This window comes from Trachinotus anak, unplaced genomic scaffold (assembly GCF_046630095.1).
Source record: "Trachinotus anak isolate AG129_WGS33_773 ecotype Australia unplaced genomic scaffold, CSIRO_AGI_Tana_v1 ptg000032l, whole genome shotgun sequence".
NCBI classification, from domain to species: Eukaryota; Metazoa; Chordata; class Actinopteri; order Carangiformes; family Carangidae; genus Trachinotus; species Trachinotus anak.
The window spans coordinates 5,014,375-5,027,423 of record NW_027273883.1 but is presented as its reverse complement, the minus strand read 5'-3'; the positions used below and the strand labels follow the sequence as shown (position 1 = coordinate 5,027,423).

At 39.2% G+C, this 13,049-nt stretch overlaps 1 protein-coding gene across 1 annotated transcript in view; it reads left to right on the top strand.

Moving 5' to 3' along the window:
• Nucleotides 1–13,049, top strand: part of thsd7ab (thrombospondin, type I, domain containing 7Ab) — a 181,181-nt gene that overhangs the window by 8,233 nt on the left and 159,899 nt on the right. The window lies entirely within an intron of this gene.

Genomic DNA, 13,049 nt, shown 5'->3' with positions numbered 1-13,049 from the left:
CAGCCTCAACAGTGTCCCTGAATATCCCCCTAAATACGGATTTGCTACTTTAGAGAAAATATGTTTTTAATTATGTGCGTACACAGTATTTTCTAAATGTTTTATGAACCATCTACACTGTTAATTTCCTTAAGTTTCACATAATTAAATGGTGAATATACAACAAGTAACAACATGAACTTGCTGCTGAACCTGGAGGACCGGAACACATATCCTGAAAAAGATTTAGAGTGCAGATCTGCTGCCGCTGATACAAGAGTTTGGGATCAGGGTACTTCCTTCTTCTATTATTTACTGGGTTGGAAATTACCACCAGCTATGTCCATGTAGTTGGTGGTAGATTTGTCAACTCACAAAGCACTTTGGAAAGAAACCAGCCATTGTTCAGAGTTCCAGTTGCAAGTATAGGAGGCCATCACTGCATTTAGTTTTCTCTGATCTGAACCATTGTGGAGAAGTTTTCTTGTTTTGGTAGTCTATCCTCCCACCTGGTCACAGATTTTTAAATTTTGATTTCCATTCCCTGATTTTTGAACCGAACATAATAGACTAAACTCCTACGTTCTCTGATGTTCATTCCAGTTAAGAACTCTTAAAAAATAGCTAAAATTGAGGCCTAGTACACACTGTGCTTTTCTGTTGATTCATTTTGTTATACTCTGCTTTCCAAGAATGGGTAACTCGTGGCTTTCAGATGTCAACATTTCTCACCTTGAAGCCATAAAACTGTGTGTGTTGTGGTTTCTTGCAGTTAGTTTGCATCACATTCTGGCTTCTAACAAATCACACTGCAGTTTGCTCGAGAGAAGACTGACATCTGTAGTTTCAGGCGTCATGGTGAGGAGATACCACCAGCTGCCAAACAATCTAACCAAAGAAGAAAATGTGCTGTCAAGATGCTTGTTATAAACCTAATGCTTGCCAATGGGCAAATTGGTTAGCTTCCTGCCCTGTTTATTCATGCAGTAGTCTGTCTTCCCTAATCTCAGAATCCTCCCCTGTCACTGCAATTCACAGTACAAATACAGTTGTGTAGTACACAGAGAGAACTAATTCATTTTGAATCACTGTGAGACATGTGAAAACACCTCAGCACCAGTCTGAGGAGGCAGGTTAAAAGTGGCAGTGCTGGTCCAGTCTGCTGTGTGAGGAAGGTGCCTGTGTGTCCCCGATAAGAGGGAGCGAGTGGTGAGGACACGTCAGCCTACTTCAGGTGTCAGCACTTCAAACCAGAAGCACAGCTTCAGAGTGAATGTGTAAAACTCCTTATTGCAGAGGTGAAGTGGAGGATATTCTGAGTTTGTAATATTTCATGTCTGGTGTCAACTTGTTCTTAACCTGAAAAAAAAAAAAAAAAAAAATTGAATCCTGGGAGTGGTGACTCGCTGGATTTCTGCTCTTGAAAGCTTTCTGCCCCTGTTTTCTTCCTACAGTGGCACGGCGAGAGCATACACTTCATATTTAATTGACAAGCCTCTCATGGTATATTAAAACAATTTACAGCATTGCAATGTAAGGCCACTTGAGTTATTAGACATGATCAAACATATGATAGCATATAACACAAAGCCTGTTGGATGAAATTAGAAATTACTGAGCATCGTTAAGAGGTGTACACATATCAGTCCTGGTTGTAAGCTGTGAACTGAGCAGTGACAGTGCAAATAAACAGCAATGACTCAGCTCTTAAATACAGCATTAACAACCTCTTAAGTGAATTGCACTTGGCCTTAATTGCTTTGTAAAACTGCTGAAATGCATTTAAGAGGGATGGAGCTAGTTCATGTGGTTTTCTGATCTCATAAAAAAGTCATAATAATAATCTTATATAGAAATAAATAGATAAGAATCAGTGTGTCTAGGCTGGTGATGGCATAAATGTCATTCATCATGGGTATTTGTCTGTGTTCAAGTATACAGTCAGAGTGGAATCATCCCAGTAATTATCATAAAGTGGGATTAAAAGACACAAAATCTTGCTGTTTTGAAATGGATTCTCAGTAGGGTTACTGCACACCAATACATAAGACAGCATTAAAAAAACTGCAGCATGGAAAAATAGCATATTGAAGAAAATTTAAGAGGGATTCATCATGGTCTGACCCAGCAGTAGAAGGATTTATTTTGCATAGGACTCACCAAACATTTCACACAGTAGAAAGAAGAAGCAAGCGTAGAGAAAAGGATCAAAACAATCGTCCATGCCACTGCACATAATTCCTGATTGTGCTAAACATGTAGAACAAATTAAATCAATTTGCAAAATGAGTGATGTGTGTTGTTAAGTGAATGAAATTAGAAGAAAAAATCATCATAAGAATGTTTCCAATTTTTGAGTTTTGAGAAATTTGATGGCTTATTTCCCATTACAAGCACATTCACATTGCTTCTATTTGTGAAGAAATGGTTACAGAGCTAATCTTAAAACTTGAAAGTCAAATTTTACTACAGTTAAAAAGATGTTTGCTGCTTTCAATTTGTTCCACTGCTGATGCTTTCACTTGTTGTTTTGTGATTATGTGTCATTAGATGGAATAACTGCCTTTCTTTAGACATAAGAAAACAGAAATTCATAGTAGTTTAGAGAACAAGAGCTTCAACAACACTTTTTCCTTTCAAAACAAGAACATTCCTTAAATAATTTCTTTATCATGAGATGGGAGAAAAAAAAAGTATATTTAAAAAAAAACCCAACATATGTTAGATGCAGCAGAAAAGAATCAGAGGGACGGGATCCAGCAGGGCTACTGTATGCTTCCAGGCACATAACCAACACTCATCACTGGCAGTGCTGTGACACTTTAGAGACCGGATAGATCCCAGCAGGGAGTCTGTCAAATAATTCCAAGCAGATCTACCATGCTCGGGCAGTTTACAGTATCCTTTGGTTATTTCTGTCTTGTGCGGCTGACCTGTGATTCAACTCCGGTCATCTCAGCCAGTGGTGTTCACATCTGTCTACCTCTGTCCAAAGAAACATCCTCCTTACACCCACTGAAGGGGCAGGGTTTGGTGTTAGCTGCATGTTTGTGGCTGGCAATTTAAAAACACATTGTGACTAATAGCTCATGAGCAGATAACACCTTTGACCATTAATGTAGTGTAGAAGTGACTGCGCACTTCCACTAGATTTTCATAATCAAAAATTGGATCACACAATAGTTGGGTTCCTGCCCAAGTGGGTGGTTGATGCACGTACCAGTTTCTGTCAGAATTTGCCAGTATTTTGACTGGAGGCTGGAGGCTGATGGTTATTTTCCACCCTGCTTATAAAGCATGTCATCTTTGTGCACCATGCAGCATTTCTGATTAACTCCTGCTGGAATCCAATCTGATGCTCTATTTTAAAAGAGAGCACTCTGGTTGGAACAGCAAAAAAAAAAAAAAAAAAATCAGAGGGATTTACAAAGAGGGTTAGATAATAGATAAGGAAGGGGAAGATGGAAGAAGTATTCCAGCAGTTCAGCTCATATATTCTTATGTCTATTAGTTAATGCTCTAGTAAAATAAAAAGGCCATAATGTAGTATAAGAAATTATTTATGTATATGGAGCTGTTTTTATATTAGCAGCTAGAAGTCAGTATAGGGCTGCACTGGCTATCATATGATATGATTCCTCTGTCTTAAGCTGTTTGTCAGAACACTTGGAAGCCGTCAGTTGTGTAGATCACTTTCTTGTCTTAAATCCTCAGCGGTGTGCAGTCTGTTCGTCTAATTGGGCTCCCACATAGGTCAGGGTCAATTACCTATCCAGTCATCTAGACTGCATTGCATCAATCTTGCTTTGGAGCATTGGAGGCTATGCTTACCACTGGAGGAACGATACATGAAAGTCTTAATTTAAACTACACTGCAAATTGCAGAGAAAATCACAATAAGCACCCAAAGTTTGAACCATGTTGTAAAACTCAGAATATGTGGCATCCGTGAAAGTTCATTATTCATTGAAATAATACCCACAGAGGAGCAAGACACTGGGAAAAGACTTCATTATCTTCTAGTCATTAGTGGTATTCAAATCAAGGATAGAGGACATTAGGATGCAGTGTAGACAGCCCAAAAATTGGCAAAGTTGTGAGGCAGATGTCTTGGAAAACCTTGGCATCAACAATCCATCCATTTTCATCCGCTTAATCCAGGGTTGGGTCGCAGTGGCAGCAGGTCAAGCAAGGTAGTCCAGACGTCCCTCTCCCCAGCAACATTTTCAAGCTCTTCCTGGGGGGTCCTGAGGCAATCCCAGGCCAGATGAGATATATAATCTCTTCAGCGTGTTCTGGGCCTACCCTTGGGTTTTCTACCAGTTGAGTGAGCCTGGAAGACCTCCGCTGGGAGGTGCCCAGGAGGCATCCTGATCAGATGTCCACACCACCTGAATTGGCTCCTTTTGATGAGAGGGAGTAGCGGCTCAACTACGAGCTCCCACCGAATGTCGGAGCTCCTCACCCTGTCTATAAGGCTCAGCCGGGCCACCGTACAGAGGAAACTCATTTCGGTTGCTTGTATCTGCTAACTCATTTTATTGGTCATTACCCAAAGTTCAGGACCATAGGTAAGGAAATAGAATAGAAAAGATATTTCTATTATTAATTATATGTATATTTGCTACTGTCTGCCATTTGTTGATATAGCTAAATCATAATTAAAACAAGCTCAATCATGAAAGATTTTTATTTACTGTAGTCTTTTCCTTCTCTTGAACTGAGCAAAATCTTTTTAAAAACAAAAAACAAAATCATGTTGCTTTTATTTTGGTTTTTAAAAAATCTTGCAGGTTACTGCTGTTAAACTTGAGAAAATACCATCTTGATTATCACACAGGTAGTGGTAACATCTCTGCAGATGTTTTGACACAACTCGGGTTTTGGAGAGCAATTTCATCCAAATTGCAAATGAAATTGGGCCCATTTTGTGAGCAGTGTTCAGATGTGCAGAACATACAAGAGAAAAGAGCTTTAAGATTAAGTTGTAAGAGGTTCTGATCTTAAATTACTGTTGTTGACAGCTCCTGCAGCCACTGGTAACATTCAATAAAAGGCTCTTTATTCTGTCTGAGAGGCTATTTTGGTGTTAGCATGGCAAATGGGATGTGACAGTCTGCAGTTACTCTAATCCCCTTGATCACCTTTTTAATTTACAAAATTGCAGCCTGATCAGGCAACAGGGGAGGACAGGAGCAGGACAAAACAGGGCACAGCATCAATGCAGAGCTGGCTGGGTAATTATCAATTCGACCTGGTCCCAGAGAAGTCTTGGTCAGAAGACGTCTGAATGGTCTCTCAAACACACAGCGTATTTGGTTCATCTGGTTACTGGTTATACATTATGTAAAGGAGAAACCCAGTTTCTTTTAATGGATAATTATTCTTCTCTGTCACTGCTTGTGATCTGTTCTTATAAATGCAGATGGCTAATTGTGACAAGCCTCATTATGTCTGCAACAAGCTTATGAAAAGATTGGGAAAAATGGGGTTACCATAGCTAGTTAAAGGAAAATTATGGTATTTTCTAACCTGTCTACAGTTTTCATAATTTTGTCTTTTGTGACTGTGGGTCATACTTACTTTTCACCTGCCACCTCCATTGTAAAGATTATGAAAATTCAACTCCAGCAAAACGACATTTATTGGGGCAAGCAGTGCAAGCCCCTTCAAACTTCCCAAATAAACTTCAGTTTTACAGAATTATATTGCTTGTCTCTGAGTCAGATTGAAAGTAAACACGGCCCAGACCCCAAGTAATAAATGTTGTTTTGATTAGTTATTGTAGTTAACTGTATAGGAATATACTCCTGGAGGATCGGAAAAAATATAAGAGGCTGGGGTGTTTCCTGAATGTTTCCTGAATCTCTACAGCAGAGATATTGGGTGCAAAGTTAGCATTACCCATTGTCAGAATGATCACAAATATGAGGAAAATGAATGAATGAAACCAGATAGCTTAAAGACAGCATGACTAATTTGATACTATAATACAGGCCCTATGATGTATTCTAACACTTGCCACTTGTTTGTTCTCATTTAATCAGAGGCAAAAAAAAGAGAGGGCATGAGTGGGTTTATTATTATAATAATTGATAAATCCCCCACAGATCTATTGGTTTCACTTTGTGCTTTGGGGCTAAATAAAATTCCTTTACACAATGAAAAAATGTGAAAATATCCTAAATTGCAGTGATGAGGTTTTTCCACGAGAGCAGAGATTAGTTTAAGTAGCACACGCACACACAATCCTTATAACCTTGTGGGTGAGTGCGGGGACTAAGGTCTGTCTCCACTCTCATTTTTGTTTGAGTCTCAGTTAAGAAGCATAGCAACAGCACATTGAGGAGTTAATGAGCTTTACATACAACCACAGACACGCATGCACACTGATACGGACAGACTGTAGCTGAGAACATGCATGCACAAGAAAAGTATATTCTCTCAATAGAACACCCACCCACACACACACACACACACACACACATGCACATTCTTGCTTGTCAAATCATATTAACATCAGGGTCGGGCTGCTTTTTTTGAGCTTGTTGCTATGGCAGCAGCGAGAGAAAAATGGCCGTCTATGGGCCGTTCCTACAGGCAAACAACAGGGCTGCAGCAGTAAGACTGGTGTAACTACGAGAGGTTGCTCCCCACCGCTGCAATGTAAGAGTGTGACTCAGAGATGTGTGAATAACTGAAGTATTGTGGATATATACGAAATGACTACAATTTGTCATCATAAAAAGGGGTCAAAACCTTTCAGGCCACCACAGCTATCCATTAACAGTATTGTAAAAGCCCAGAATAAAATTTATTCTGTTAATATATCTCACTGAGATTGTCTAGGTGATTGCATAAAGCACCAAATTTGATGTTAAAACATCTCAGCTGTGAAGTTTAGGTACATTAAAGGTCCCATATTTTACAGTTGTTCAGTATTTTATTTGAAGTGTTGATATCCATAAGAAGATATATTTGTGGTTTTAAGTACCAAAAACCAGCTCAATGTAGTTTTACATCTCCTTTCTTAGGCTTCTGTCTGGAGCTTTAGCAACAACAGGTTCAGTCAGCCAGTCAGAAGACTCAGAGCCTCTCTTCTGATTGGCTGACTGTTTTCTGAGTGATTGACTAAAAATATAGCAGATTTCAGATAAACACTAAACACTAAATCCTACAAGGTTGGATGGGTTAATTGTTAAAATAATTTTTCTCATTAAATTGGATATAAAAATGCTTTTAGAAGATGATCAGGTAGTAATAATCCACACTTGCACAACAATAACTAAACACATGCTAATTTCTTTACTTTTTGCTCCAATCAATAAAAATCAGTTGTTTCCTGCTAACTTTCTAAAGTCATCTAAAGTCACACATATTGCCCTGTTTCTAAAACATGCCCTCAGGAATCCTCCAGTGTAATTACATTAGTTTCATCTGGCAGAATTCAAAATCGTGACTATCTATCTGGGTCAAAATATGCCAATAATGTTAAAGACAAACTCACGACGCCAATTTCTTTCTTTTTTTTTTTTTTTTTTTGCTGTGAATTGAACTGCTGTGTGCCAAGACTTTTATCATACCCTGGAAGCAAGAGATGTTTACAGAGACAGAAACTAAAATCCCTTCAATCATTCAAGTAAAAAAAAATGCGTATTGCGTGTTAGAGCTGCTGCTGTCAACAGGATCCTGTAAACAAGTGTTCCACATATCCCAGGTAGTGGCAACCTTTAGCGTGTAAGTGCATATAACCCCTCTTCCTCACAGTTGTCACTCTGTTTTGTATGTATCTCACAATAGGTGTGTTTCTAACTGAGCTATAGAAGCTGTCCTGTCAGCAGCCAGGAAGGTGCTGTGTATGCTGGCATGATGTGGTGGCAGAGATTTGGCTTTTGGGTCGAGTTTTTTTTTTTTCCTCTTTCCTCTTATTTTCAGTGGCTTGGCAAAGTGGCCATTAAAAAAGCAGCCCTATCTGACCTCGTTCTGCTTCAGCCCCTTTTTGGTCGCTTGTGATAATGACACTGACCCATATTCGCTGTGACTATTCATGGACAGTTTTGTTTAGGCTTAAGTTAAGTTTGTTTGTTTCCAAAATGGATTTTTTAAAATCTGAATGTGTCCAGAGGGAACGAAATGAGATTAAAGAAAAATATGCCACCACGCACACATACATGCATACCAATAAATTTCAAGCTGGAGGTAAAACTATAGTTTTATTAACCATTTTTAGGCAAAAAATGTGAATAGTGTGCACACCCAGCCTGAGAAGAAGAGACTATGTCCACACACTGAAATGAACAAGCTCCCAAGTTTTGATTGGAAATGGCAGTTCCACCTACAATGGGAGACCACATGATACAAAAAAATCCCTCCGATTAATTTGCTATGTGCAGTGTAGCCTGCAAAAAACACATGATATATGTTGTTGTGAGTATGTTGTGATCTCCTAATTGTAGGTGGAGCTGTTTTTTCTTTCTCTGTGGTACAGCCTGTGATATGTTCTCATGGTGGTTTTGCCTGATTAAGATCTTGCAGGCCCAAATGTTGCACTGGTAAAAACTTGGGAGATTGGGAGATTTCAGTTTGTCTGTTTGTCAGTGTCTCTTTTTTCCTCATGAACCTTTTACCTCATTTACCTGTGCATATTTTTAATTATACAAGCAAATTTTCCACACCATTACTTATGAAAACAACTCGTAATTGTAGAAAACTTGGCTTGATACACTAAAACATGTTCTTTTAGAGCTGCTTGTTTGGTGTTGAAAACAAGGAAATTGATGTCAAGCTTTTGAAAATCATTTGACTAGTGAAATGGGAAAAATCTAACAGCTTGCAGGCTGTAATTTCAGGAGGCAGGTAACTGTTGAAATTGATTAGATGTGCTTGGTGATTGTCAGAGACAGCACTGTGCTTGATGGCAGTCGATGTGGGTTTATTTTACACCTACATGAAGCAGTTTTGGAGTGTCAGAAAATCTTGTTTACAAATCAATCGCACAATATCAACACAGCAGAATAAGATGCACCTTTAAATATAATCTGATTAATTGCAGGAGATATTTCTAATACCGAGATGAGTTTAAAGCTGCACTTGCCAGCTTCGCACAGTCATTGATTGCAGTGAAAAGTAACTCAATAAAGCATTTGTTATTTTATTGCTTAACAGCAGCAAGGCACCGAGGGTAAGACTCGACTAAATTTTCCTTCTTTACTGTGTCCAGGGCTCCTCCCGTCAGCCCAGCACCGATAAAAGTAGCATCAGGGAGGAGAGTTGAAAAATAAACCTTGTTACATGACAATGAACGATGATGAAAATGAAACATTTAACTGCAATATCACTGCAATTTTCATCAACATGTTGACGAGCGATGCAGCCGGAGTGATCTAATTGCAAGGTGTTCTCTAGTCACATGATACATTTGTCATTGGTTCTGGTGCATATTGTTTGTTGCAATTGCATTCTTGACGTTGGCATCATGTAACAAACCCAGATCTCCCTGGTGGTGAGTGAAGGGTCTGTTGTGGTGGAAAGGAAAGGTAGAGGTCTGTCCTGTGCCTTTACAGAGGCATCTCTAGCAACCTTGTTATTGTTATTGTCATGACAATAAGCTGTGAATTATAGTGCTCACATATTTAATTTTGACTAGCAGAGAAAGATACTGGAAATTCATGGCCTAGTCCCACAGAAATTACATACATAATGCATAAAACCGTTTTAGCCTGGCTTGTCTCATGTTTATATTTCAGTCCATATAAAGTAATGTGCTTGGTTTTCAGAAAAGAGCATTAACTAAATGTCTTCAAATTAATGACTGTATTAATATCCAGAGAGGCTTTAACGCACATTTTAACATATTAATCAAGGAGTTCATCAATTGATTAATCTGCTGTATCCCATCGTGGAGGCTGAAAAGTCAAGTCTGGGTGGAACACTACAATTAATCAGTGGTAAGCTAAATAGAGTAGAAGGCTTTTTCCCTGACGAAACCGGGGGATGCTAATGGATGATGTTCCTGTGTGTCATCACACTAATTGGCTTTGGCTGGTGACCACTTGATGAGGTCGAATAGGAGTGGTCAGTTGGATAGAGTAAACCCTTTATCTTAAGGATTTCTCTCCTCTACGAGGTTCTAGATCCATGTCCTAATTTTATACTAGCCTTTACTACATGCTAAGACTTTTAAAGATGCACTGTGGGATCATTTTGATAGCGATTCCTGAGCCAATTAGTACGCTGGAAATGGATGTAATTCACAGTCATGTACTAATCCAAAATAATATGATATGAACCATGTAAAACTAAAAGTTGGATTTCTACTGCCAATTTGAAAATGTCATGAAGTGCGTGTTTGTGCATGTAAAATGTTTTTGCATGGATTTATTAATGTAATTTCTCATTTTCTCAGTTGTCTCCAGAGCTTTTTGCACATTTTTACAAGCATAAGTAGCTCCATCATTTCCATTGTGGGTTGTTTTTTTGGGTCCACAGTGTCCATCAACATCTCACTCAAAATTCAAGTGCTTTTATGCTGGCATGTTTAAGTATACTTCATTCTGTACTTCTTTTTTCCCAATCTAATATATTATGTAGTTAAAACATGGTTATAAATAGTATGTAGTATATAGTTGGGGCACAGCTCGGGTGTCCTGTGTGTGCATGAAACAGACCACACTTGAGATGGACTCAGGAAGCATTCTGATGTTTAATACATGTGGATATGGCAGTCTGCATTAATATTTAAACAAATGGTAAAAACGAGCCCTAGACGGGATGATATCCGACGATATCATCCGTCAAGGACCAGTTTTGTGAAACTCTCTTTCCAGTATCAAATAGCGGACTCCATTGATCTAACAAATAAAGGTCAGTTCATCAGCCAACGAGAGCCTGTGTTGTATAGAGAGCTTCTGGATTATGTTCCAGAACTGAGAAAACCACATTCAAACATTGACATTTGGAATAACACAAATAATTAAAAATTCCATCTTGCAGTATACCGTTACTCAACAGTACGTCATGTGGTCGGCTCCATATGTCTAGGTTGCGACAATAATTCTTTCAATATATCTGTTTTTATCCAACTTTTCTTAACACCGTTTCCTATAAGGTGTGGCCTCTGTGCCACACCTCAGCTAGCCATGGCTAGTTCAAATGTGTCTGTGATACCAGCAGGACAGAGAGGACTGAAGTCAAGGTAACACAATATGTCACAAAGTGCTGTCTCATTCCTCGTTATACCATTTTGAGCCCTTGTAACCTCTAACACTCAATCACTTACCAGTCTGTGAGGGTTCAGGGCTTAGACCTTAGTGGAGACATTGGGATGGGGCCACAGTCCCAGGATATCATGGCCTCTGTGCGTCGGTTTTGGCCATTCTTTTTGGGCATGCTGTTGCCATGAACAGATATGTGGAGAGACTGAATGATAATTACTTTGGTGATTACCATTTGTGGTTGACAGTGAAATGTCTTGACAACTCTCAGATAGATTGCCATGAAATTTGGTGCAGAACTTCTGACTTTCTACTGAAAACCATCATTAGGTGAAAATTTCAGTTTGTTTGATAGTAGTTTTTTTTCTTTTTTCTTTTTTTTGCGATGAGGTTATAGACTTGTAACCAATCTCCTATGAGTCCCTCAAATATATTGAAGTACAATACACAGTCCATTTAAGTCGAAGCACTTTTTCATATATATTGGTACAAATGGTTCCAACACACAGTACAATCGCCTTCACTGCTCTCAGAATATGATATGAATATTGTTCATACACGCACACACACACACACACACACACACACACACACACACACATACCTGTCTGAGTTCCTGCCTAAGAAGGATCAGAAGGGTGTGTGTGTGTGTGTGTGAGAGAATGGGTAAACATTAGCTGCCATAGCATAGCATACATATTGCAGTCTGAGCAAGAGAGAATTAGAGGTCCCATCATCCTGCTCTCTCATGCATATCGCAGCAGATTCTGATGTTTTGTATATGCATTTTGACTCAGAGTAAATATTTATCTTGCCATATGGCTTTTAGTCAAATGTTTTGAAATGTCTGCAGTTCTTTTCCCTGTTGACATGCCAGGGTCTGTGAGGCGCGTTGCAGAAGGCTCCTGTAAAGACACAGGAGTGCTCCGACCCCAGGCTTGATCTCATTAAGCCATTACCCACCTTGTGCTTCCCTAAAGATTCTTTAGGATGGATTAGAAGTCACACACTCAGAGATTGGATTACTTTGATGAGGCTCGCAAGGAGAGTTTGGCATCCAAATGTTTGTTAATCAGATCACAGCTTAAGTGAACCAAATATGGATAAAGTTGATAAGCTGAGATGAAGTGTATTTACTGCAAGTCCGTTCATTTTTGGCTGTTTGAAATGAGAATGAGACATAGAGCAGGAGAACTGGTAAGCATCTGCAAGCAGTCAGGGCAGCGTGTGGCTTAACTTCCTTAAATACCGTTTTGAGAAAACAAGGTGCAGAGTTACACTTTGGAGTTGTACCTTTACTTGCAGGGCTGTAAGACACATCTCTGGAGATCAAAAAGATAGAGCATAGTTACAATAGATTTCAGATTCATCTTGAGTCTCTAATCCTCCATCTTTAGTCCTCCGAGCACACAAAATTATGCTTTACTTGCAAATATTAGTCAGCCCAGGTCTGCTGAATCATCTCCGGCTCATTGGATAATACTGCAGTTTGTGCTAATCTTAATGTGGGGTACTTTGCTGTGAAACTGTCCCTAGTGAATTTGGTGCTTACTTTTACCCCAGGCAGTCAGTACAGCAGCCTTGCGTGAGCAAAGATGTATGAGGACCATTTCACAGAATGCAGCATTTAATCAGTTTCATAACATTGTGGTCAACGAATCAGACGCAGCTTTCTCCCTCCTCCTGATCACTGCAGTATTAGATCCATTTGATGGGCCATTGGTGTGTGTAGCCTGAATCTTTTTCACTGTTACTGGAAGGGGGGTTGCAGCTGTAACTGTACATTAACTGCAGTCTTTGTGTTGAAATGTGGGATGTGTGATGATTGATGTTGAGCCTTCTGTTTCTTGTCCAGAT